The following is a 14,159-nucleotide window of genomic DNA, read 5'->3' on the forward strand; positions in this document are numbered from 1 at the left end:
GAGGTGAAACACACCTGTGAGCAGGACAGGGATTAGAGACTCAGACCTCTGACTGGACTCCTAACCCTCCTGTCCCCACACTGCTTTCTGCTTCACAGCTAAACCACCGATCTAGTCACCTCTTAAAACACCACACATCCAGCAATTTAAACACTCAGAAAGCTTTCATTTTGTGAAACAGGAAAAAGCATACTGACTGAAGTACGAGTAGCACTGAATTTCTGCATTTTCTTGACTAGCTTATAAAAGGGAGATGTCAGTCCTCATGTTCTGCACCTCCTTTCATTGCTATGTATATTTACAGTTATGGAACCAGATATAGACTAGCATGAAAGCAGGATAAATACCAAACACAAAAGCTTTATTGAATAATATTAGCTAAAAATGGGGAAAAATCTAGAATTTTTACGTCCCAGGAAGACCTTGAAAAAGGCTTACCTGAGCAAATAAACAAATTACATTTTTTTCTCTTGCACAAAGAATCAGAGTTGGACACGTTCATGATTGTTTCAGCAACCATTCCATTATAAGATGCTTTCACATTCCCCAGGAAAAGAGACAGAACTACTCTGTGTGGACTCTTAAATAGGAGTTTTAGAAAGCCAAAGAATTTGTAAGAGATAAAAGATTAGGGCAAAGATACAAACAAAATTTTTGAAATAATGCAAAGGATGACAGCGAAGTGTCAATGGGGGGCTCACAAAAAGGAGCCTGAGATCTAACCTGGCTCTATATTTCTTGGAGTTACCTGGCTCTTTCTGCTGTCTCTAGGCTGCACATCTTACCAACTGTACTTCTTACTCTTAACAGAAACCTGTAAGCCTCAAGTCAACAGACAAAGCTTCTGTACCCTGCTCCTGAAGAGTGTTCTGGAGGTGTAGTAGCTTTAGGATTCAGGACCATTTCATAATTAGCCCTGTACTTCTGATAACTGCACAGCAGAAGACCACAACACTGTCAATACACAGACCAACTGCCTCTGTTATTCAACAGCTTTTCATTGCTGGAGACTGTCATGCAGTTCCTACCCACTGTTTTGTTTGCAATCTAAAGAGCTCCTTCACATTGATCAGAGATCCAGAAAGCAATGTAACTTGTTGTAAGTGCTCCTACATTGCCTTCTTTTACCCACAATTTTTCTCATTCGCTCATGTTTCTTAGCATGCACTACCTAAACCTGGACATGGAACTCCACACTTAGTATACACTTCACATCACTGACATTTTTGTTACATTCCTCTCTTGGAACCCCAATAGGCATTTGCCTTGTGACACGGCCATCTTGTGATGCATGATAACCCCCAGATCCTTTCAGGAATATCTACTGCCTAATCTTTTAGATGTTACTCCATGTAACTGATTATTTTTTTGATAAATATGACCTTTGACACCAGTTCCTATTGAGTTAGCACCTCATTTCCCTTTTTTAAATAAACTTTCCAACTTATGAAAATTATTTTAAACTCTACTGCTCTCCAGCATGATCACAGTCACTTCCACCTTGGTGTCAATGGCAAATTTAAATAAGGACATTCTCATTCTATCATCCACATCACTAAAACATCAAGTCATACCGGAACTCAAGCAGACCCTTCAGCAATACAACCCAACAAATCCTTCCAATGCTGACATGTGCACGTGCTTCTGTATATCTGCACCCATGAACATGTGTGTATGCATGCCCATCTACATTCTGAATATTAGCATATTACACAGACCACAATACTTTGCTGGTTTTGATGTTGGTGTAGAGGCAACTGATTCAGGTTGCCTTCTGCACAAACAAAGCCTGTGAACACACCATGCTCACTGGACTTAGCAAACTTGCACACTCCACAACCACCCCTAGGAAATCAGACAGAGAAGTTTTACTGATGCACAGTAGCATACACAAAGCCTAGCACACTGCAAAAATCTATGTTGTTTTTAAGAAGTCATCCTACAAAAAACTCCACCAAGAAATAAAAGCAAAACATGCTTTCAAAAGTTAATATCAAGCTTAAAAAGAAACTTTACTCCTTTTTTTCTTATGTGCAATATTGAACAGTGAGTTCTGGTCATAACACAGACTTTACTCTGAGGAATTGTATAAAACAACACTATTTTTCTGAACATATTTAGAAGAAAAAAGGAAAAAAACCTGCAGGCTCATTTTAAAAATTTGCTTAGCTATGCAAAGCTGCTAAGCAAATGTGAAAGTTACTGCAGAAAAGAAAGTGGCAGACTTGCACAGACTTGCTAGCGGGGTGCTCAGAGTTACACTGCTGTCAAAAATTCTCCAAGTAAACATAAAAAGAAATAGTTTGTGCTGAAGTATTTTTATAAATTCCTCAGAGATACCTTAAATATTAATAAGAACATATTTTAAAACAGTCTTTTAATTATTAAGGCATGTGCACGTATAGTATATTAATGTACAACTGAATAAAATCTGTTCTTCCCACAAGACTCACTTCAAAGTGTGGAGAATCTTTGGTTTTTGTTGCGGGGGGGGGGTTGGCTTGGTTTTTGGGGGTTTTTCTTGTTGGCTTTTGTTTTGTTGGGCTTTTGTTGTTGTCGTCTCTCCAGAGAAATCCTTGATCCTTGTAAACGCAAAATAACATGTTCAAACTAACAAAATCCAGTGATCTGGCAGTTTTTAAGAACCGATTACTGACATGGTTTTGAATGTTTCTTAGATGAAATCACTAACTAACACCTTCACATTAATCGATTGGTGTCAGCAGAATTCTGGAGAGCTATGCTGCAGGCTCCAACACCAAAGTAGTAATCAATTAAGGAAGTCAGCTGAAAAAAATGATGCAAAGATCAGAGTTGTCAATGGCAAAATAATCTCATCTCAGTGGTGTCAAAGGAAGAGTAAAATAATGCCACATACTTACTTCATAGTGTAAGAAAACAATTTCAAACAAAGATTTAGCAATCAAATAATTGTCAAATAAATAAATCAATTAAAATCTATGAAGAAATTCTTCAGGAATATATATTTTGGGCCATATTTATATAATTTTATAAAAAGATACATGTTAGTATAAATCACATAAGCCTTTTAAAAAAATTTTTATGGTATTATGCAACATATTTGCTAAAAAACACAGGGATTTTTATTTAGAGAATACTAATACTTGAAACAAATAATAAAAAGGTAAACACCAAGACAAATGTACATCCAGTTTACTTCTTTAAAACAAATTAACATTTTTATACATTTTACACACTTTTTGAGTAGGGACAAAAAAGCCACTGTTTTTCTGCTGTATCCTCTCATCCATAAATAAGTCTGAAGCACAAATAACCCTGCTTTGCTGAGCTGCTAAGTTCTTGGACCTGCTGAGTTAGCAAGGATGTCCACAGCAGGGTGTTGAGAAGGGCAGTGTTAAATACTGTTCAAAATAGGGTTCTCATTTCTCCATAGTCTTTGTTTGGCTATCACCATCATGAGGGCCTCCACCAAACTGCATGCCATAGAAAGCTACCTGACACAATCTGTAGTGCATTCTTTACCTTCCACAAGCAAACCATCAGAATCTATTAAAATTACTTTACGCCGATAGCACTAGAGACATGACAAATCACAGGCCAAGAGTCAGATACCAAAGAATGTGTCTCAGGGCGTTGGGGCCAGGCCCATTTGCAAGCAAATGATATTGTGCGGAGCTGGCATGCTCAGTGTGTGACAAACTGATGCAATTTCAGTACTGTCGGAGAAGCTGGGTGAGATTTCTCTGATGCTGGCTATGGTTAGTGTACAGAATTGTGCAGAGTTCCCAGATTTGAATCACTTGGGGCCTGAAAGGGCTTCACTTGACAAGCCACAAATAATTACACTACACTCTTTCTATTGTACTCTATTACTTTGCCTCTTATCTCTATGCTTTGAACACTCATGAACAAGCAAGGTCGCTTCTATTTTGACCATGATGCAACAAAACATTGTTCTTTTGTGATATGATAAATAAAACACAGCCCTGCAGACTAAACATTTTTATCAGGTCCATTTTCCACTTTTATAAGCAACAACAACTTTGGGAGCTTGTTAGAAGAGTAGAGGTGGGAAATAACCATGCAGGAAAGTTCATGAGCTTTTCACTTAGGAGTGTGATATAGCTATCTCGTTATTGTAAAAACTCATTTGAGCAATAGGGCATTAAGTTCTTAGCCTGTAACAGATAACAGTTGTATCTGTGATTACTTTAAGCAGGTTTTTACCCCCTTTCAAATCAGCAATTTTTGACAATTTACAGTAGCAAAAAAAAAGCTTTGAATGTGCAGCATGTTACCATTTCTTTCCTATACACCAAACACACTTCAAAACTAACCTTTTCTTTTTCACTTCACAAAATGTATTATTTAAATACTTAGTCAGTTAGGAAAATTTTGTGTTAGTGGTATTATTCTGGCCACTGCATTCAAGGACAGTAATGCTAACATTCACAATTTATTAAAAAAAACCAAAACAAAAGCAAGGAAAAGAAAGCAAACAGCAATGACTTTCATGATTTAAGTAACTAACTTCAAGTCATCTTTTCTTAGTATACAGAACAATTTATTTCAGGAGAAATTTCCTTCTTTCTCCCACTGGTTAGACAAAAAAAAAAATCACTCTTTTAATTTAGATTTCTATACTACGAACCAGATGGTACAAGGTTTTTTCACCCTTAAAACTCTGTTTAGAGGTTTTCTAAAGCTGCAATTATGTAATTGTAATGACAAGCCAGGAAAGGAAAAATTCAAATATGAAGACTAAATGTATGTAGAAAAAAATTATTCTAACAAGAACCCTCAAACTGTTTCTGGTTCCCATTATCATATTCTCCTTATTTTCCAGATAAATATATAGTAGCAAGTAGGTAGCAAAAGACAAAATGTTAAAAGACTTCTTAGCTGCAAGTGCTGAACTTCTTACAAAGTATACTTTCCTACTTTGCCTCTAATTCAGGCCAACATAAGGACTGGGTTACCTGAGAGAAGAAAATTGCTATGCCAAAATGACGTGCTCATCAAGATCTTAGTGAATTTCTTTCAAAAAATATTGTCTCCCTCTTCTCAAATGGCAAAAGAAATCCATGCCAAAACTTGGATGTCTGATATTGAAACATTTCTGACACAGGAAGATAAAACCAAAATTAGGAATGAATTTTGATAGAGACAACAAATATGAAAAGGAAATCATTAAATTAAAAACTCCAACAAAACCCATCAACCCCCCCCACCCAAACAACAAACACTAAAATAACAAAAAAATCCACCCCAAACTCAGCCATACTTCAGAATGTACTTGAGCTTTCTAGTCACTGTGTCAGAGGCAATGGTGCAAAACCACTATTCCTACCAATCACACAATCACACCCACATTCTGAACACTCAGCAAAAGGAAAGGCCTTTGACATTTCTATTCAACACCAAAAATAGATATTGTCACTTATTACTGACTTTTTATGCTCCCTTGCTAGAACATAAACCTGGGAGGTCTTTGACTTTTAGTGAGAGAATGAATCTCTAATTAGAAAACAGTTTTCAAATGTTGTCCATCTTGTTTGTAAGAATGAAGCATTTCAAAATTTTATAGGAAGTATGTCATCACAGGAGATAATTCGCCTTAGAATTTGGAACAAATAAGAAAAATAATAGGCTAATATGTTTTCTGATTCTATAATGACGTAACTTTCAAGTCCAATGTTGATGTGCATTTTTTCTTGAATATCCATTTCTTCATATATTTAAAGCAAAGCTAATATTTTTATTACATTCCCTGACATTACCATAAATTTACTAGTCCATTAATTTACTATTAAACTGAAGACATAATCCCTTTTTTCTTTCTCCGCATCTTAAAAGAACAAGAAAGTCAGACTGTAATCACCATCACAGCTCAGCTGCAAGGAAGCCACATGATCAGTCCTATTCCTGCTAAGAGCTTGATTACTAAATAAAGAGTAGAGAAGGGAATCTATACACAAAGAAAGAGTCCTGTGCAAAACCAGAAGTAGAAGCAGTTAGCTGTATTTCTCAACACACATGGTCCTTTTTCATAAAAGCAGTGTATTGTCATCAATGCAGACCTGTTGCTGAACAATTAATTATTTCACTACCTAATCAAGACTTTGTTCATCCTTTTGTAAAAGATTATAAGGAAAGCTTTAGATTTCATTATTTTCCAATCTGAAGATACTGCAGTACTTGAATACCTTTTGCTCTGGTATAAAAAGGGGGTCCATTTTTAAAAAATGAAGCAATCACAGGGAGACAAGATATATAAAAAATAAAATAATGAAGATCAGTAATTCTTATCTTACCATTTTCAAGTTAACCTAGTGGGACAGAAGATTTTCACAGAAGTTTTATACATGTTTACACTCTGTTAAAGAATTACGTGCTCAAATAGTAAGAATATCTTTGGATATGCAATGCTTTTCACAGCATTTCATCAGGAAACAACTATTATCAAGTATAGGCAACCCCTTTAAAGAGTGAGTTTTGAAACTATGTGTAGCATGTACATCATTCCACACCTGTCTCACAGAGGCCCTGGACTTAACTGGGTCCTTTGGGTCCCACAAACACTGTGACATCTAAATAAATAATACACTAGATGGAGGTTGCAGTGGAGGTTTGGCTATCACTTCTCATAAATTACTTAGCATAGTCAGTACCCTACACTGAGGGCAAATTCAGCATCCAAATTCATCTTCTCAGATTTCCTATGTATACACTCCCAGAACCAAAAGTTTTTTTGAACAAGAGGTGGAGCTCTCACTGCACCAACAGAGGAGGAATGAGAAGAAACATACTTTGTTTCGAACCTGGCATGGACATAGGCTCCTTACTCATGGTATACTCCTTCTGTCTCTTCTTATTTCAATGCCTGAAAGTATCCAAGCCTGATTGCTGTGCCCCAAATATTTCATTAAAAACAAAAAACCAAAACCCTACAACATTTATTGGTTTATGAAATGTGAAATTTATACCATATATAGGTTGAAATAATAATTTTGTTTACAGGAAGAGGGTATTCATGCTCTAGCTGTAAGACTTATCACAACACCTCAGAATAAGTTTATGAACAGACAACACACACTTCTCCTTTCATTTTCTATTAAAAATATAATGCCACTTTCAAAGGGAACGACAACACATCTGTTTTGTCTTTAAAATCCTCTCACAGAACATTCTCCAAAATGCTATTTTAGTCTTCCACAAACCACAAAAATTTCAGGCTTATAGAAAACTGAAAATGAAGAGTTGATACAAGTCCTCATATAATTCCTTTAAACACAAAAATATAATGGCTACTGATAGCAAGAATATTCAGAATACAATGGCCTGAAAGCCTCCACTAGCACACTTCCATGGTGCATACCTAAACCAAGTATTTCCACTGTACCCAAGTACAGCACTGAAGTAATCCCACCGAGCACTCTGCACAGAAGCACCTCTTCGGTATCATATTCCAAGTGAAATTCCAAGATAACTTAATAAATTCCAAAACAACGGTCACTAACTATCAATTAAACCTGAAATTAATTACATCAGGTGGTGTATTCAAATTCAAAGACCGATTAAAATTGCACTGCAGTAAGGAAAAGGGAGAAATCTATTCCATCTCCCTCATGTTGCATTTTAAAGTCTGGTGTGTTCTCACTCCTGGCTAGTGAAGAATGTACTATGTACTTGTTTAACACTATCTTTGTGGACAAGATTTTACAATTATCATGACTTGATGCTATCTGGAAACATCACCAGGAGCAGTTAAGCATGAATCCTCTGATGAAATAATTCCACTGATAATATTACATTACTAACAAAATGTTGTCACCAATACCTCCAAAAGATACAGCGGAATTCAAATATATCTTTATTGTGATGCATGTCTGAATGCCCTGCTGCCTCCAATCTTTCTGAAAATGCAAATTCCTCATTAAAACTGCAAACCAGTAGATATTGGGAGATGAATGGATAATACATGTTTTGCAGTTGTAGTGTACTGATAGAATGTGTCAACTTTTGCTCTTTCAGATGGAAAATTGATAGAGGTAATCATGCTGCTGCTTTTCTACTCAGCTGTCAACCCTCCCATCACAAATAAAACAAAAGGTTTTCTTGCTCAGAGAAATCTTAGATGGCCCTTTCCAATTAGATTTACTAAAAAAAATAGGAAAAAGATCTATTTTTAGAAACAGCAATCTGGCTTAAATTACCTAGTCTATTTCCTCCCCTAAGATGTTCCACCTTCATTGGAACATCAAACTCACCAAAACCAATGATCAAAATAGCATTTTTCTGACATTACAGAATCACTGACATCTGTCAAATTATCTTTTATCATCTTCATTATCCCTGTAGGAGAGAAATGCATCTGTACAGACTTACTTTGACTGTCAGTAGAGAAACCAGGACATTTGAAAATCCTCTGTGAAGACACTAAGACTGTGAAAGACTAATTAGATCTAATAGATTGAGTACTTCTGTTTAACTTCCTTGAACTTGGAGTGACTGCTGTGTCACTGATTTCTACTTCTGACCCAAGGTTAATACATGGTGAGCTTACATAAGCCCGACCGGTATGCAAGTCGTCTTCACGCTGGTAGATTTCATACTCAAGGCACTCAAAATCTGTTCAGATTTTTTAAAACTGCTAAGTTTACACAGTATAGAAAGCTAAAAGTTAAACGGCTAGAACACTAATACTTTGAAATCTTTTTACATAAACTCATAATTACTCCCTCTATACTTTATCATTAAAAAAATGAATAAATATTGCCCCTTTATAATCTGCTATAGTGCCTTATTCTAGGTGTTCATAGAAGAACTAAAAACTTCCCTTTTTGACTCTACGTACATTATTTTAACAGCAAAGAATGCTGAAATACATAAACTTTACCAAACTTTAGATCCTTGTGATTTTATACTTCCATGAAGAGAAGTACAGTCTTGTAATTAAACTGCTGCTTCTATGGAGGTAAAGCGAATAAACTTTCGAGAAACCCACATTAGTTTACGATCTCACATGTCAGATGTTGCTTCTACAATTGCAGCTCCAGGAGCAATCTGGAGAGTAGTATTGGAAGTGTTAATTAAAAGTGCAGTAAGCACTTGTGTCAGTCAAGTATGCCCTCTGCTCTACAACACATTTAAATGTATGTCACCTTGACCTGCAATATACCACTGTAAAATTTTTTTGGTCAATATAAATCAAATGTACACTAATTTATTCAATAAGTTTCCTGGGATCTGAATCAACATTAGAAATCTAACTAGTATTTATTATTCTGTTATTGACAAAGGGAGCATATTTAAATGACAACAAGAACACGTGGGTGTCATTTCGAAGTTGAATTGTTCTCTAGGGACATCCTTAGTAAGCGCCTACATTTAAAGGTCATTCACTGCCAAATTATGAACAACTGTTGCATTTATTAGCACAGGCTCAATAGTTTAGAAGCTAGTGTCATCAATTTAAACTGACAATGAAATTTAATTGTCCACCAAGAAAACTGACATTTCCCATATTCTGTGTTTCATCATTTTATGTTCACTCCAAACAGAACTGGAACAAGTGCAAGTTTACTCTGGGGTCTTTCCTTGGGTTTTGTTGCAGTGTGATTTCCTGTTTCACCTATCCCAAATCCCCTCAGGTGTGCCAACCTTCCCCCGCCCCCTTTTGCCCTCCTGCCTAAGAGCTGTCCATCAATCTTAACATTCCAGCAAGGCATCGTGTGATTGGCATAAGTTCAAAAGATGCCCTTCAGGTCCGGGTTCATTGGCCTGTCCAAGCATCTATATCCCTTGAGCCTTCCCCTCCTCACACCTGGTTGGCCCTCACCTGTCCCCTCCCCCTGTCCCCGGGGCTTAAAAGGACACGAGACCATGGGGCCGGGAGTTCTATTGGGAGCTGTTACAACACTCAGAGGTCTACCACCCTAAAATAAAACTCTGGATTAAGACTCTACAATAGAACCCGCTCCTTTTCTCTTCACCGTCGCCTGAACCTTTTCCACCAGAGGTAAACTGAGTTCCTACTTTGCCTGGATTTGTTCCGAGTGCCCAGCTGCAGCATCCAGCCAACCAAAGGTATCTCTGGGGTAAAACGCCACAGCTGCTGCCTTTGGTCTAGCAGCGAGGGCTAGACGAAGCCAGGCACCCCACACTCAGAAACATCGGGATTAATATTCTATAGGATTTTTTTGTGTAGGGGATGAGGGAAAATGACTTTCAAGATTTTATATCAGAGGAACAGTGCTTTAGGAAAGCTGAGCTCCTGAAACAAACACTTTTGAAAGAACCCAATCTCAAGCATTGTATAATTATATTTTTCCCTAATTTTTCTTTCCAATCTTTTATATCCCTAGTATTTTATTTCTCTGGTCAAGCCCTCCCTTTCTATTTCATAATTGTACTGTAGTTTTCCCTCTAAAACTAGACAGAAATTTCCACTTTCTATGGCAAGTCATTTCCTCCCTCTCTGCAGAACTGATGGATCTCTGGCCATTCCACTTTCCAAGGGCTGCCTAGCCACACCAAGGAAAAAAAGAAAATAATCTAAAACCACAGGCCTAAGCTGAAAACAAACCAATCGGTAATGAATTCCCATAAAGAAAAGGACAAATACCCCTTTTGTGTCCTTTCTTTTCAGGAAGTAAGAACACACAGCAGCAGCGTGCATCCAGGGGAACTGGATTCGATTCTGCTAAAGATAAGGACCTAGAAACACAGGGATGTCAGGGAAGCATGCTAGGGTTGCAATGCAGAGCCACCACAGAGAGAAACAACTCTCCCTTCAGTCCCTCATTTCATGCAGGAGGTCGTCACCACCACTGTTTCTAGCAAAGATGCCAGGACAACCATCACCACTCTTCTCAGAAAACCACCCATGACTGCTGCTTGTCTGCAATGGCCCCGGCAGTCACAGTGCAGAAGGCACCCTCTGAAACCCGCCGGCATGTGACTGGGCTGGTGGAAAGTCTGCAAGTCAGCAATCTTCCATCTGCTTCCATCATCCTTTTCTGCTATTCTCAGTTGCATAAGCTCTGATAGTTCCTTGTTCCAGCTACTCCAGTCCAACAAAAAACTTTAATTTTGGGCACTTGTGGGAAAGACAACAGTAAAACAATCAACTGTGTAAAGTGGTACTTCTGTGATCACAGAATTGTGTGATAGTTTGGGTAGGAAGGTCATCTAAGGTCACTTTTAAAGGTCATCTAATCCACTCCTTCTGCAATGAGCAGGGACATATTCATCTATGTCAGGCTGCTGAGTCTGAGTCCCATCCAGACTGGTCTTAAATGTTTCCGGGGATGGACCATTTGAAACCTCTCTGAGCAACGTGTGCAGGATTTCACTATGCTCACTGTAAAAACTGTGTTCCTTATGTCTAATCTGAATCTACTCTCTTTTAGTTTAAAAGCACTCTTCTTGTTCCACTGAAAAAGCCTACTACTACAAAGCCTGTCCTCACCTTTCTTAAAAGCCCTGTTTATTGCAAAAATGGAGCACCGAAGTCCTCTCTTCTCCAGGTTGGACACACGAACTTGCTTATCCTTTCCTCACTGAAAGAGGAAAGCAGAAGAGCTCCATGCCTCTGATCCCTTTTTTGTGGTCCTTTTCTGGACTGATTCCAACAGTCCCCTTTCTTATGCTAGGGACCCCAGAGCTGGACGCAGCAGACCCCTTCCAGGTGGAGTCTCACCAGGGTGGAGTAGAGCAGAGGGGCAGAATCCCCTCCCTCACCCTGCTTTGGCTGCAGCCCGGGACACGTTTGGCTTTCTGGGCTGTGAGTGCCCATGGCTGGGTCATGTCCAGCCCCTCACCCACCAGCACCCCCAAGCCCTTCTGGGCAGGGCTGCTCTTCTCCCTCCATCCCCCAGCCTGGACTGATAACAGAGGTTGTCCCAAACCAGGTGCAGCACCTTGCACTTGCCCTTTCTGAATCTCATTAAGGTCCCACAGGCACACTTCTAGAGCTTATGCAGGTCCCTCTGGATGGCGTCCTGTCTTCAGTAGAGTAACCGCACCACTCAGCTTGGTGTTCATCTGCAAATTTGCTGAGGGTGCACTCAATCCTTTTTCTATGTCATTGATATTAAATAATACTGGTCCCAGTACAGACCCCTGAGGGCACCACTTGCCACTGACATCCTCTGGGACTCTGAGCCATTGACCACCACCCTCTGGATGCTACCACCCAACCCATTCTTGTCTATCTAACAGCTGATCTGCACAACCCACACCTCTTAGAGAGAAGGATGTTATGGGGCCATGTCAAGGCCTTACTGAAGTCCAGGTAAATGACACCTGTAGCCTTTCCCTCAGGCACTGATGCAGCCACTCCATCACAGAAGGCCACCAGGCTGGTCAGGCAGGACTCACCCTTGGTGCATGCCCTGGCTCCCTGTGCTCCATGTGCCTTAGCAGAGCTTCTAGGAGGATCTGTCCTGGGATCTTCCCAGGCATGGAGGGGACTCTGACAGGTTGGTAGTTTCAAAGGTCCTCCTTTTTATGCTCTTTAAAGATGGGTACTCCTTTTTCCAGTCACCTCAGATTTCAGATGACTTTTTAAATATCAAGGAGAGTGGCTTGGCAACTACATCAGCCAACTCCCTCAGGACTCTGGCATGCATCTCATCAGCATCCATAGTCTTAGGTATGTTCAGGTTCTTCATGATCCTTATCATCTCTTAGAACTTACATCCCCATTCCCTGCCTTGCAGTCCATCCACTCAAGAACTGTGGGGAAAAGAGACCCACAAATGAAGACTGAAGCAAAAAAAGTTAAGTAGCTCAGCCTTTTCTTGTCTTTTGTTACCAGTTTGCCAGTAGTGTCCATTGGGAATACACTTTCTTTGACCTTTAAACCACACTTTTTAATGCTAATATTGTAAAGCTGCTGATGAAAACTAACATAAAGTGGATTACCTGTATAATTTCATAGCTAGTAGAGAGCAATGGTAAGCTTTCATTAATCTCAGTTTTGCTGTAAGGAGGACATATAGGATACCCCTTTGAATTTCTGTATTTGGAACAATACTTATGCAAATTATTTACATAATCACAAATTGGCAATTAGACTGGCATAAGTTTTTCTCATGAATAGTCCTTTAAAACACAAAGGAAAGACACAATGTTATCATAAGGGCAGTTTTCCATATCCTTTCCTACAAGCATGCCCAACTCAGACAAACTTCAGCCACACTACCTCATACAGTTTCATGGTCAGCATAAAGTATGATCGTGGTTCGTACGGATGTAGAATAAAATCCCCTCACCTGAATAAAATGGCAAAATAATCATGCAGGAAAAACTACCAAAATCTACTAAACTACAGCAACTTTCAGATCCATTAGACTGACTCACCACCAGTAAATGACTTGAGAGGACAAATGCTGTAACAATTAACAGTGTCGTCATAGAACATGTTTGCTCTCAGGATCCTTTTCTTGGAAGACGCCTAGAATCATATAGTTTCATTTCTGATTTCTTTGAAGCTTACACAGCTTAACATTTATGAAATTTTAAAAACCCATATCCTGTAGATAGCAGGAGTCATAGACAGTATTACATTTAAAGAAACAGAGACTCACTAAATGCAAATACTAAAAATAAACATTACTATGAGAAATTCTATTTGTGTAATATGCGCATCTTAGAAATCACTCTGTCATTTCAACTAACCTGCTCAACTACGATGTGGTGGAATCAGTCCGTGCTATTGTAATTACACTCAATCACATTCAATTCAAAATGTTTGAAAGCCAAGTCCCCAAAACCACACAGGTGTCTTGTAGAGAGTCACTTACATTTAAGTTCACCCAAGAGGCAAAAGTATTAATGCTGCTACATTCCCACATTAACACAACTGAAGTGGTTTACCTTTTGCAAGGCCTGCAAACGCTTGCTAGTAGTGAAGACCAAATAATATACAGCATAAGGAAGATGAACTTGCTTCATGGAACTATGACTACCTATATGGATTAATCTTCTAGAAGTTCTACAGGATTCAGATTTTTTTTTCTAAGCTACTAAATGAATTTATTTAATAGAGGAAGCAAGTTTTGAATATCCACTTTCAGATAAATACCTTGGGTTTTGGTCCACCTGTCTCCACGCAGCACCATGTGAATGTGCTACTGTCCAACAGTTTTGTGAGGTGAGAAAACTACTGA

General features: G+C 38.6%; 1 protein-coding gene across 2 annotated transcripts in view; it reads right to left on the reverse strand.

The window, feature by feature from the left end:
• SNX24 (sorting nexin 24) overlaps positions 1-14,159 on the reverse strand; it is a 92,320-nt gene that overhangs the window by 77,107 nt on the left and 1,054 nt on the right. The gene's annotated exons all lie outside the window — the stretch shown is intronic.

This window comes from Agelaius phoeniceus, chromosome Z (assembly GCF_051311805.1).
Source record: "Agelaius phoeniceus isolate bAgePho1 chromosome Z, bAgePho1.hap1, whole genome shotgun sequence".
Lineage (NCBI taxonomy): Eukaryota > Metazoa > Chordata > Aves > Passeriformes > Icteridae > Agelaius > Agelaius phoeniceus.